Source organism: Lissotriton helveticus, chromosome 12, assembly GCF_964261635.1.
Source record: "Lissotriton helveticus chromosome 12, aLisHel1.1, whole genome shotgun sequence".
NCBI lineage: Eukaryota > Metazoa > Chordata > Amphibia > Caudata > Salamandridae > Lissotriton > Lissotriton helveticus.
The window spans coordinates 483,899,640-483,912,155 of NC_136073.1; positions in this window are offsets into that span (position 1 = coordinate 483,899,640).

The window sequence follows — 12,516 nt, forward strand, 5'->3', positions numbered from 1 at the left end:
CCCTATCAAACTGTGGGATTGGCGGACACTATTTAACAGCAGTCCAACAGCTTTATGTAAACCCCAGTGCCCACGTTTTAATCAATGGGGCTTTATCTGAAAGTTTCGCCATTAAGCGGGGTACAAGACAGGTCTTCCCTTGCTCGCCCCTCCTTTTTGCTATCTATATTGAGGTGTTTATTAATAATTTGGAAAATAACAACTCAATTCCCTCAATTCAAGTCCGTAACGTAGAAACCAAATGTCTGGCATATGCTGACGATATAGCTATTATCACAGGTGACCCCAATAATGCCATTAAGTGGATAGAACGAGAAGCCCATGCTTTTGGCAAAGTTTCGGGTTATAAACTAAATCGTAGTAAAACCCAGATAATTAAAAATAATAAAGTTACAGTGCAAGATCCAAGAATAATTAATAAAGCAATCTACCTAGGCATGAGTATTGATGCTAATATTGCAAACATAGTTGACGATAATCTTAACCCTATCATAAGTCGCACCAAGAAGGAACTACTTCGCCTACATAATCTACAGCTCACTATTGGGGGGAGAGTTAATGTCGTCAAAATGCTATTCTTCCCGAAGTTTCTCTATTTTTTTCGTTCAATTAACCTTGAATTCTCCAAAACAGTTTTTAAAAATATAGATAATTTGTTTTCACGTTTTATATGGGGATATCACAAGCCACGAAGAGCACTCAGGTGGCTTACTTTACCTAGAGATCGGGGGGGATGGACATTACCAAACTTTAAACTGTATTATTGGGCAACAGTGCTGAGATACAGCGCATATCTTTTAAAAGGAGACATAGACGTCCATAATATTCCCACCCCGCAAGAACTTATTCTGGGAGACGGCTGTGCAGGTTGCTTATGGCGGCACTCAAACGATGATTACTTTAAAAAGGTGAAATTCAAGACTATTTCTAGCACTATTAAAGTATGGCGGAATGTCAAAAAATTAGTTGGTTTAGGCCGGTACTCTTTCTATACACCTATAATACAGAATTTGGATCTCCTGGAAATATTTCAAGATTTAGTATCGAATAGATGGGCCGAATTGGGGATAAAACAACTCGGGTGCTTTTTTCTGTGAATGGTATAAAGTCGTTTGAGGAACTAAAAACCGAATTCAAACTATCTAATAGAGATTTCTTCAAATACCTCCAAGTGCGGGATTTTATTTTAAAGAAAGGGGGAGGTCGCATTAAATTTCAACCGTGGCAAACTATGGACAAATTACTATCTATAAAAACCCCTAAAATTGGCGAGATATATGAAGGGCTTAATTTACTTATGCCAGACGATATGGAGAAACATACCGTGGCATGGCAGAGTAGACTTGGCATCTCTCCACGAACCTCCCTGGAAGCCTTGAAGATGTCAATATCAACCCTAATGTCCATGATACTCCAAGCACAATTTTATAAAACATTTTTTTCACATTATTATACCCCAGACAAATTGGCAAAATGGGGGAACGGATTCAGGACACACTGTCCGAGGTGCTCCCTTCCATCAGCAGATTCAACTCACATGTTTGCTACTTGTCCTTTATTAGGGAATATTATATCGACAATCTCTGACTTTCTTTCCAACCTCGCACATTGCCGTATTAACTTATCAACTGAAGAAATTCTATTAGGTACATCCAACATACCCCAACCCCATTCAATGCACGGGCTTATCTTCGTTGCTATGGCTGTTTTCAGACTGTGCATTGCGTCAGCCTGGATAGATCCATTAGCACCATCGTTTGTAGAATGGAGAACTAGGCTGTTTGCAACCTGCAACCTAGAAGTAGCGATTTATAGAAACAAAGGGAGGACAAAGCGGAATAAGGGCTTGATGATATGGGCACCTCTGTTAGATTGGATGCATGAGGAATGAAATGTTTGAATCGCTTAGGTCTTATATCAAATGTCTCTCTTTCTATCTTCTTATGCTTTGTTCTTAGTTTGCTAGCTTCATGTTCACTGAACAAATGTATATACTTTTCTCCATATTTGTTAAAATCAACAATAAGTTAGATTTTGCTACCTGTTCTGCAGGGGTGGGGGGTGGGGGGTAATGATGTTCTATAAAACTTAAATGCAAATAAAAATTGTTTAAAAAAAAAGGAAACCAACGACATTGTGAATTGATTAAAATGTCTTTCATAGCACATACATAATGTAGAAACTTCCATATAAATGTTACAGGAGATTTAGATGTTATGAAAAGAACGGAGGCAAAGATTATGACAGGCTCTCCCATTAAGGAAAACTCCAGCAGCTAAGACCATAACACACGCACCCACTATTGATTCCATAAAGAATAAAAAACACAGCAGTTGACAGTCCACTAGTAAAGTCTTTATGATCTCATCCCCAAATAACCAGTTAACCAGCACACTCATCTGCAATATCGATGCTGGCACAATTATATCTTCTTCTTTGCAGCTCTATCCAAGATAAATACTCTCACTTAGTTCAATTGGTAGATACACCTTAAAAAGAGTGTTTTCATTGTATCTAGATTTACTGTGTTATTTGTTCACTGACTTGTTTTGTTATGTCAGGTTGCACCGGTGCATATGTACTTTCTCTTTCTAGGGTTGGTTCATGAGCATCGAAGGCATGGTCTGTTGGCCTTGGGAAAAGCTGAGGGATGGCTGGTCCATTTCCTTACTCTAGGGGTGTTCCAAAGAATCTACCCATTGACAGTCTAGGTTGGTTGAGGCTTTTTTTTATGGAAGGTCAGGTGGGGAAACATTGGGGCATATTATCAAGGGAGTTTAAAAGCCAAAAAAGCGGAGATAAAATGATCTCCCTATTACCTAGCTGTCGCTAACACCAGTTAGCGACAGCTAGTAGGAGATAGCGACCATCTTCGGCCCCGCTTTGCATGTCAGTGAAATTTATCACTAATGACATGCAAAGTGGGCGTGCCAAGATGTTAGAGACTGGAAACAGTCGCTAACATCGCTATCTCCTATTACCAACTTTTGGAGATATTCGCGCTAAGCGCGAATATCTCCAAAAGCTAACACCTGCCCCTGAGCAGTTCTTAGCCATGTTATCCAATGGTAGGTGGATAACATGGCTAAGAGCATTAGCTCGGTAAAGCATGAATATCGCTGACTTTTCAGCGATATTCATGCATTTCGGACGATTTTTATCGCTTAGGAGATAAACCTTGATAATAGCAAGGTTCCTAAGCGATAAAAATCGCCGCAGCTTGGCGATAAAAATATTGCCGCTAAGCCAACATAGCGATAATTATCGCTAGTTGTTGGTAATATCCCCCATTGTTTCTTTCAACACTGTCTGTCTGTCTAAAGAGGGTATTTGTTTTTTCAGTGCACTCTGTGTAAATGAAGACTTTTTAACACTTCTGCAGTTGGCGGTTTGTTCTTGTTGTCTCAAAGACCTTTACTGCACTTTATTGCACCACAAGGACATTTGAGTTATTTTACTTACTCAGAAAAAGAAAGAAAAACTGAATGTGTGTAAAGGAAGCTAAAGGGAAAGACCTGGTTTCCGTGGCAACCATGTCTTGCGTGATTGTGATAATTGAACATTCAATTGTGGTTGGTACCGTTTGACAAGTTAAATCCCAACTTGCCTCCATGACTCAGGGAAAAATCCAAGCGAATTCTAATCAGGTTTTCCCAAGAATAAAGAATGTGTGGCTAAAAAGTGACATCTTGTTGAGATGACACAGCCACCTGAGAAGCAATGCAGAGATCAATCTGTTTCTGTACTAATAAAGAAATGGAGTGTGCAGTTTGTGGATTTATTGGTGGATGGCAAATGGGGCACAAGTAGGCATCATGATGTTTCTACTGAGTTGCAGGTGTTTTGGTTTCCTCTCATATTCAGCAAGATGATGACGCGCTGAATCAAAAACATTACCTTTGAGCATTTCCAGAGAGTGGCTAAGAAATTGCTCCAGCCCTAAACAGTTTTTGATTTTTCCTTCAAAATAGAGAAATACAAGATTCCTTTGGTGCATAGAGCTCTATTTTCTCAGAAATGCTACTGATTGAGCATTTTACAACATGTCCTACATGGCTCAGGAGTGTGTTTTTGTATGTATAAAAATGGCATCCAGGTTTACATCAGCCTTTCCAGCAAGGACTTCAATTGACTCAATTGTATCTCAAATGCATTTAGATCACATGAGGCTTTTATAAACTATAACATGCTCAGCTTGAATGTTTCTAAAACTGAATTCACCATAAGACCTTAGTAGCCTCAAGGGCATGCATTATCACACTTCAAATCTTTTTGATATAACCCACATGTTTTCATCTTCGAGAATATTTTAAAAAAGCCTTAGAGTCAACACTGATCCCTCACTGTCACTGTCAGGACTCTACAACCCCTCCTATAGCAATAGCTACTTCTCATTCCCTCCTCGTAAGTCTTCCTCATCACATGAGACACAAACTGAGATTCAGCTCCACCCCATAAGCCTCCATAGAAAAGTCAGCATCCCATACCTTCCCAGATGGCCAAAGCATGTCACCCCTGACCTCCATAAGAGGAGAGTCGGCCCATCCCACTACTTGTTTTTTTCGTTCCGAGCTTGACTCTCCAAGTGCGCTGTGAGATAAATATGGGTCTTTCCCTAGCAGGATCCACAATCCCTGGGTGGAGGCCCTGCCCTAGCGGGCCTCAATAGGCAGGGGTCTTCCCCTTTTATTCTCCCATTTCCTCTATTGGAGGGTTTTGGTTAGGCTCTGCTATAACGAGCCAGGGGTTAATAGGGGGCAAGCCGCTCGTTCAGTCAGGGAGGAACATGATCTTTCTGCCCACTGCGGCTTAGTTGGCGCTGGTTTCACTTTTCATGGGCGGCGCAGGCCTTGTGGTGCCTGATTATCTGAGTCTGAGATTCGGTATTGCTTCGGAGTGGGTGCCGGGACAGGGTGTTCACCTTGCAGTCTCAGCTCCTGACACAATGGTATTTCATTTGGATCTGCCGCCATTGGCGGGGATACACAGGGCGGCAATTAGCCTGCCGTGCTGCGGTTTTCCGGCTCCCTTTCTCACCTGGCGCCGATCACGGTTAACTCCTTAAGAAAAGGAAAGGGGGGAGCAGAGTACAGTCTCTCGAAGGCAGCGTCTGGGGGACTTTTACGACGGTCATGTCGCCCGGGCCTATCCGGCCTCCAGGGGGGCGGGACTGAGCTTAGCCGGCTGCCTGTGTCCCAGGGTTGCCCTAGAGACGAGGTAACCATGAGGTTAAGACAGAAGGCACTATTTTAAGTGGTGTTTTCTGTCCCTCAGCATACTGGAAAATGTATTTGCCTGCAGTGGTTGATCTCCAGACATCTCATTATTTCTTCTTATAATACGAGTTCAACAGGGGATGATCTTCCTGAAGTTGCAGGTTCCAGCTCTCAGCCACCCTCTGAAGCCCTATCTATGCAGGCCATCCAGGCTATGATTCAGGCTGCGGTGGCCTTTAAGGATTGTGAGCTGGGGACAGGATCCCTCTTCCTCTAAGAGATAATGACTGGACCCAGCTCCAGGCACTGAAGGGGATGGTGAGGAGGAGGAACTCAGGGGTTGTTGTGTGCAAGTCCAGGAATTGCGTGATGTCCAGAGGATAACATGGGGTTCCCGGTTCCCCCGATCGATTAACTATCTGATGATTCTTCATGCAGTATCAGCGCAAGGGGTCAGAGTCCCTTCCATTGCATTCTTAGGTGAAGAAGGTTATTGATAATGAACGGCAAGAGATAGATAAACAAGCTTTTCCGCGTTATCTAGCCAAACGCTACGCCACTCAGGACTTCAAAAAGGATTTTCCGTCCTCCATGAAGGTCGACTCTTTCATGGCTGGTCTGGCCTCTCTGGGAACTATAATTTCTAAAGATGCATCTTCTTCTGACCCGGTCGACAAAAGAGTGGAAACTGCTGCCGTACGTCCCTATGCGGCAGCCAATTTTTCTATCCGAGCTTCTGCCTATTTGTCATACACAGTTCAGTCTTTATTGAAGGACTTCAAACCTTTGACTGAGCTGCTGGAGCAGGGGGCTGATGTTCTTCCTACCTTGGCAGTTATGGAACAGCAGACAAGACTTTTGTCAGATATTTCTTTTGACATCTTGGGGGCAGCTGCAGGGGCCGGTGACGCTGTGATCCAAGCCCGTCGCCAAGTATGGCTCCACCACTGGAAGGCTGCTGCTGCCCAGAAGGCTATCCTGATGAAAATGTCTTTCTCAGGAGTGAAGCTGTTTGGCGCTTCCCTGGAGGAAATGTTTAAGAAGTCTGCAGAGGACAGGAAACTTTTGGCTCCCATCCCTTCCTCACCAGACGGCTTTTTGGTCCTAAACGTGCTTTTACTCCCAATTCTATGTGCAGGAGCAGTGTGCCCTTTCAAGGCCGGGGTCGCGGCCAGGGCACCATGTTCTTCAACAAATTCTTGTCTCAGCCTGCCACCTCATCCCCGTATCTAAATCCTGACTATCCTCAGCTCCCTCCTGTCTGGGTTCCGGTGGCTGGATGTCTGCGGAATTTCATCACTGCGTGGGAATCCTCCATCTTGGATCAGTGGGCCCTGCGGATTGTCCGGAAAGGCTACTCCATTGTGTTCAACTCCCTTCCTCCGAACACTTTCAGTTCTACCCTTCAGCCTTCGACATCAGGAAAGCAGGAGGTCCTGCTAGCTGGTTTTCAAGACCTCCTCGAAAAAGGGGCTATTTGGCCAGTTCCTGCTTCTCAGAGGGGTAGGAGCGTCTATTTTCGACCAGTTCTGGATTTGAAGCGTGTCAATTCTTTCATTCCCCATGGGAAATGCTTTCATTGCAGGAGATCCTCCCACTGCTCGTTCAGGGGGAGGCAATTGCTTCTCTGGATCTTCTGGATGCCTACCTCCATGTGCCCATCCATCCATCCTCCCAGCGACTTCTCAGGTTTTGCGTGGAGGGCCGCCACTTTCAGTTCCAGGTACTTCCCTGTGGTTTGTCTGCTGCCCCAAGGGTCTTCACAAAGGTTTTGGACCCCTTGGTTGGGATTCTCCACATGGAGGGATCAGGGTTTTTCCTTATCTGGATGACTGGCTGATATCTGCCTCTTCTTTTTCTAAGGGGACTCTTCACATCAAGAGGGTTTGCAAAATCCTATCCAACCATGGGTTCCTGATCAACCTCCAGAAGTCTCAGCTGTTACCCACCCAGGACTTGGTGCTCATCAGGGGTCGCCTGGACATGGTCTGTGGTATGGTCTTTTTGCCTGTGGAACAGAGGACCACCTTATGGAGGGATCTGGGTTGTCTTCTAGGTCAGGACTCTGCCCCTGTTCATCAGTGGTTGAGGGTTCAGGGGTAGATGTTGGCTACCATCAATGTCTTACAGTGGGCTCGCCTCTATTTATAACCCTTGGTGAATCATCTCCTGTGCCGATGGGCTCCCTGTTCGGGGAATTACAACCTTCCGGTGGTGGTGTCTCCGCAGTTCTGCACCGGGCTGGGCTGGTGGTTGGTCGAGTCTCATTTCTCATGGGGTCTTCCCTTCCTGGTCGCCCCATCCTGGGTGGTCACGACCGATGCCAGTCTCCTGGACTGGGGGGAAAACCTGGGTTCCTGGTCTGTTCAGGGTCAGTGGGATCATCATCAGGCAAGTTGCTCCTCCAACTTTCGGGAGTTGAAGACTGTTCACCTGCCATGCCAGGAGTTTGCCCCTGCTCTCTGAGGTCATCATGTTTTGGTCCAGACGGACAATCAGGTGGTGATAAGATACATCAATCATCAGGGGGGTTGCAGGGTTTGCTCCCTTTGTCTCCTGTCCCGGGAACTCCGGTCTTGGGCGGAGTCTTCGGCCTTGTCTCTTAGAGCAGTGTATCTCCCGGGGAGGGAGAATGTCGTGGCGGATCACCAGGTGTTTCAGCCGATGTCTGCCATCTCTCTGAGGGTCTCAGTGTTCCTGCAGCTACTGATCTGGTTTGGTCACCCAACAATGGACTTGTTCCCGTATGAGTACAATGCTCTCCTTCCTCGCTTCTGCGCTCTCCCCCCTCTGCCCAGGGGCATGGCGGTTGGATGCAATATTGTGCTGTTGGCTGGCCTCCCTTCTGTACGCGTTCCCCCCGTGTCCCTTGATTCCCCACGTCCTGTGCAAGATTCACCAGGAGAGGACATTTGTCCTGTTGGTGGATTCTGGTTAGGTTAGCCATCCTTGGTTTACTCTTCTGAGCGAGTTGGCTGTACAGGCGTACTGGGCGATTCTGGATCTTCCTTACCCCTTATAGGCCCCCGCTCCCGGTGGGAATATTGAGTCAGCTGCATCTTCAGGCCTGACTCTTCAGAGGGTGAACTTGCTAGTGAGGGGTTGTTCTGTGAAGGTGGTAGATTTACTGCAGGGTTCCCTCCGGACTTCTGCTCTGCTTTCTTACTCTCGCCATTGATCCTCCTTCTCTTATTGGTGTGGGTTGAAGGGGGTTGACCCTCTGTAGATCCCTTGAGGGTGCTCGATTTTCTTGCTGAGGGGTTTTCCCTGGGACTGGCTCCTTCCACTCTGCGGGCTCAATGGGCAGCCTTGTGGGCATTTTGCAGTCTGGTGCTGGATGGACTCGATCCTACTGTGGGTCGCTTGCTTCGGAGAGGTTTTTTAAAGCGTTCTTGGGCTGTTTCCCTGGCTCCTTTTTGGGATCTTCTGTTGGTTTTTTACGGACCCTTCACAGTGCTCCCTTTGAACCCTTGGGTTCAGTGGACTTGAAGTTTCTCACCTTAAAGGTGGTATTCTTTGTGGCGATTGTCCCGGCTGATAGGATTGGGGAGCTGGGCTCCTTTCTGCAGTCTCCTCCATTCTTGCGGGTTATACCGGATCGTCTTTTTTTGCGCCATGGCCCAAGGTTTCTCCTCTAGAACCCTTTGGTGGTCAACCGCTCCCGCGAGGTGTTATTGCTATCTTTTTCTCCGGTTTCAATGTCTGGGCTGGATTTGTCTCTCTCGCTTATGGATATTCGTCGAGCTGTCTTGTTGTATTTGGATCGGACAGCCCATTTCTGTTGTTGTGGCAATTTGTTTGTGACTTTTGGTCCAGTTCGGTCTGGTCACAAGCCTTCTCTATCCACTTTGAGTCGTTGGATTAAACAGGCTTTCTTGCTTGCCTACGATGCTTAGGGGTCTGAGCTGTCAGCCAGGGTTTAGGTTCATTTCACCAGGAGTCTCTTTGTTTCTTGGGCCTCTTTCAAGGGTATCTCTACCAAGGATATCTGTCGGGCAGCGACCTGGTTCTCCCCTCACATGTTCATGGAGCATTACCTGGTGATTTTGGGTGGTCCTCCTAAGGGGGGTTTTGCTGAAGCTCTTTCTCAGGGCTGGCTCCTCCTGTTCATTATTGGCTTTTATGTCATGTATCCTACGTGGTTTAATCCATTTGCATTGCTGTTTTGGATTAAACATGATTCTGTTGCATCTACTTCTTGTCGATGGTTTCTTTGTTTGCTATGAAGCCCGTTGGCTTGGGTGAATGCTCACTTTGTGTTTCATGTGGCGAGGATGACTTACGAGGAGGTAATGCCTCGGTTACTTACCGGTAATCTTCATTACTCTGAGTATTGTCTTCCTCGCCACATGAGTTCCCAACCCTCCCTCCCTGTTGTGCTATCGGCTTCATTTGTCCTTGGGGCTTGGTAGTTCTTCAGTTAGTGGGGTGGGCGAATCTCCTCTTATGGTGGTTAGCGGTGACTTGGGTCGGCCATATTGGGAAGGGATGAGAGGCATGGGATGGTGACTTTGTTTTGGAGGGTTCTGGTGTGGCGCTGAAGCTCACTTTGTGCCTCATGTGGCGAGGAAGACAATACTCAGCGTAACAAAGATTACTTTTAAGTAACCTGGGCATTAATGAAAACAGTCCAGAGCTGCTACTGGCTTTGACCACGTTTTCAGTAGTGACCACATAAAATACCACACAATGCAGGATTACTAGTAAGGACTGCCCAGATATATGTATATATCAAGTGGAGAAATATTGTTGTGCCAAAATATCACATCCAGAATATCGACTAATGCAATATCACAAAAGTGCATATAAATAGGTAAGTTCAGATTTAAAATTCTTTACTCCACCTCTACATACCTTGAAGATACATACATATTAAAGGTATATAGGTATAGAGTTAAGAATAAATGTACCTATAAATCATTCCTTCATGATGTATTTTGGCTGGTCAATATTTAAAACTCAAAACTGTAGCAGATACTAACCACCTTGACGCTTAAAACACAGTTACTAACATAAATGTTATGAAATGCTTTATAAATTTAAAATGCCTCTGCATGACTAATTAAATAACAGCCACAGCAGAAAGTATTCACTTGCACAAAGGAAATATTAATAGTAGTAAATTCCCTCAACTTGGCATGAACTACCATCCAAATAGCAGCTTTAAATATGTTGTGAATTGTAATCATTTCATTTCAACATCAGTGTCTCAAAATACATGTTGGGCTTTCATTTATGTACTATCCATGTAGGGAGTACACACTCAAGCAAATCTTTTTACAAATCCATCATGTTGATATATTCTGCTCCACCTACTAATTACCATCACAGGCACACCACCAGTCACACACAGAACACATACTAATATGCACATACATGCACAGAGAAACATATAACCAAATATACAAACAAACATATATAACTATCTCAACAGAGAATGTGCATGTATAAAAAGTGACTTCTGAACAGTGGCACAGTAAGAATTAGTCCTAATCTTGAAAATAACATTGCCCTCCTCAAAACCATAATGATGAGGGGGGATGTGACTGGGAAAAGCTGACTCAACATGGCGTCAGCGGAGAAGATCTCTGGGCATTGCAGTGGTGTGGGGGAAACCAGACGAGGTTGCTGGGGAGCAAGCTGCTCTACTGGCCAGACGAGTGCAGTGAGGAAATTAGGCCTTCCCCTGGGGGAATGGTGGAGAGCCCTTATCCCCCTGTAGAGGAGAAACCAGGGGGGGGACTGTGGCATAGTGTGCTCTACACAGAGTTGGTGGGAGGGTGAGGCACACCCCGCATGAATGAAGTTTGAGGACACTGAGGGATCAGTGCCTTAGTGGACTGGTGAGCGATACAGAGGAATTCCCACTACACCATCTGAGAGTTCGGGGTGGAAGAACCACTATGTGCCATCACTTGCCGAGAACACATTGAGGCAATGTGCAGGCTCACACACATTAACAGCAGTCTGCTACTCCTTGGGACTGTGAGCAGGTGGAAGCAGAGCCCAAAGTGCAGCAGGCCGCAACAGTAGAGACGTTGGGTGGGAGGTGAATAGGGACGGACGTGCATGGGGCAGAGCAGCTGTGGGAGGTGAGAAAACTAGGGCACTCTAAGCCAGCTCCACAGCTGTGAAGCCCGCCAGAGGCAACCCTGAGATCACTCTGCCCAGCAAGAAACAGAAAAGATCAGCTGATCAGTAAATATTTGCAATCTCCCCCTCCCCTCATTCACACATCATGCACAGGGCGGTGACTGAAGAAAGACATATGCTAAGCCAATGGGGAGGCTGTGATTGTGTGCAACAAGCTACCCCCAAACACCTGAGATCATGCTGCGCACCACAAGGGCGACCACTCTACAACCATCTATAGCATTAGACCAAAGGGATTAAATCACATCCAGCAGATATATTAGCAGTCATAAAGGACACTAAAGAGACACTGGAAAAGAAGATTGAAACTGTAACACATGATGTGACACACTAACAGGAACCAGAGCAGGGTTAGGAACACTGCTAGTTGCCATGCCACCTTCCGTTTTGAAGGTGCTCTGTTCGAAAGCTCCCATCAGCCTACACCTACTAACTAAGGGGTCACACAACACTAGGTGAATCGGACCTGGTGTTCACATGCAAAGCTGGTTACTACTCCATTGCACCACTATCAGAACCAGCATCGCGGTAGGGTCAGAGTTGAGAAATGTTCTCTATTCATTCTTGGTCCTGATGAATTGCCACTAGACCCATTAGGGGCTACCTTAGGCAAAAAACATGTCAACCTTCCACACCACACATGCCCTTTAGGACCATTGCATCCAGATAGGGCTGTCTGCTTTCAGTTAGGTTAGTGCACCCCTGGAATAAAATTTAGACTATAGGTCTGCCCTAGACCTATTTTAAACAACACTTCGCACTCACTACACTACCTAGTCCACACACCCACATGCACATGATGGCTTCATCAACAAACGATCTCCACTAAAGAGCCCTTTCGCGGGGCCCATCGGGCATTTCAGAGCCGGCCCTACGAGGAGAGGCCCAATGATGAAGCATGACATCTCTCGGGGTGTGTGAGGGCACCTTATCACAGACCTGAATATTCCCACCCACACTTAGGAACTGCACACTAATCTGTTATATCTCTACTCAGGGAAACCCATAGGAAACGTGTGGACAGAGTTGGAGATACAGAATCCACCCTAGCTCAAACCCCACCAATGGTGCTGGAACATGAGGCCCACATAAAACAATTGGAAATGAGATGGTTGCATTGAAGGAAAAGGTCAATGGTGCAGGAATG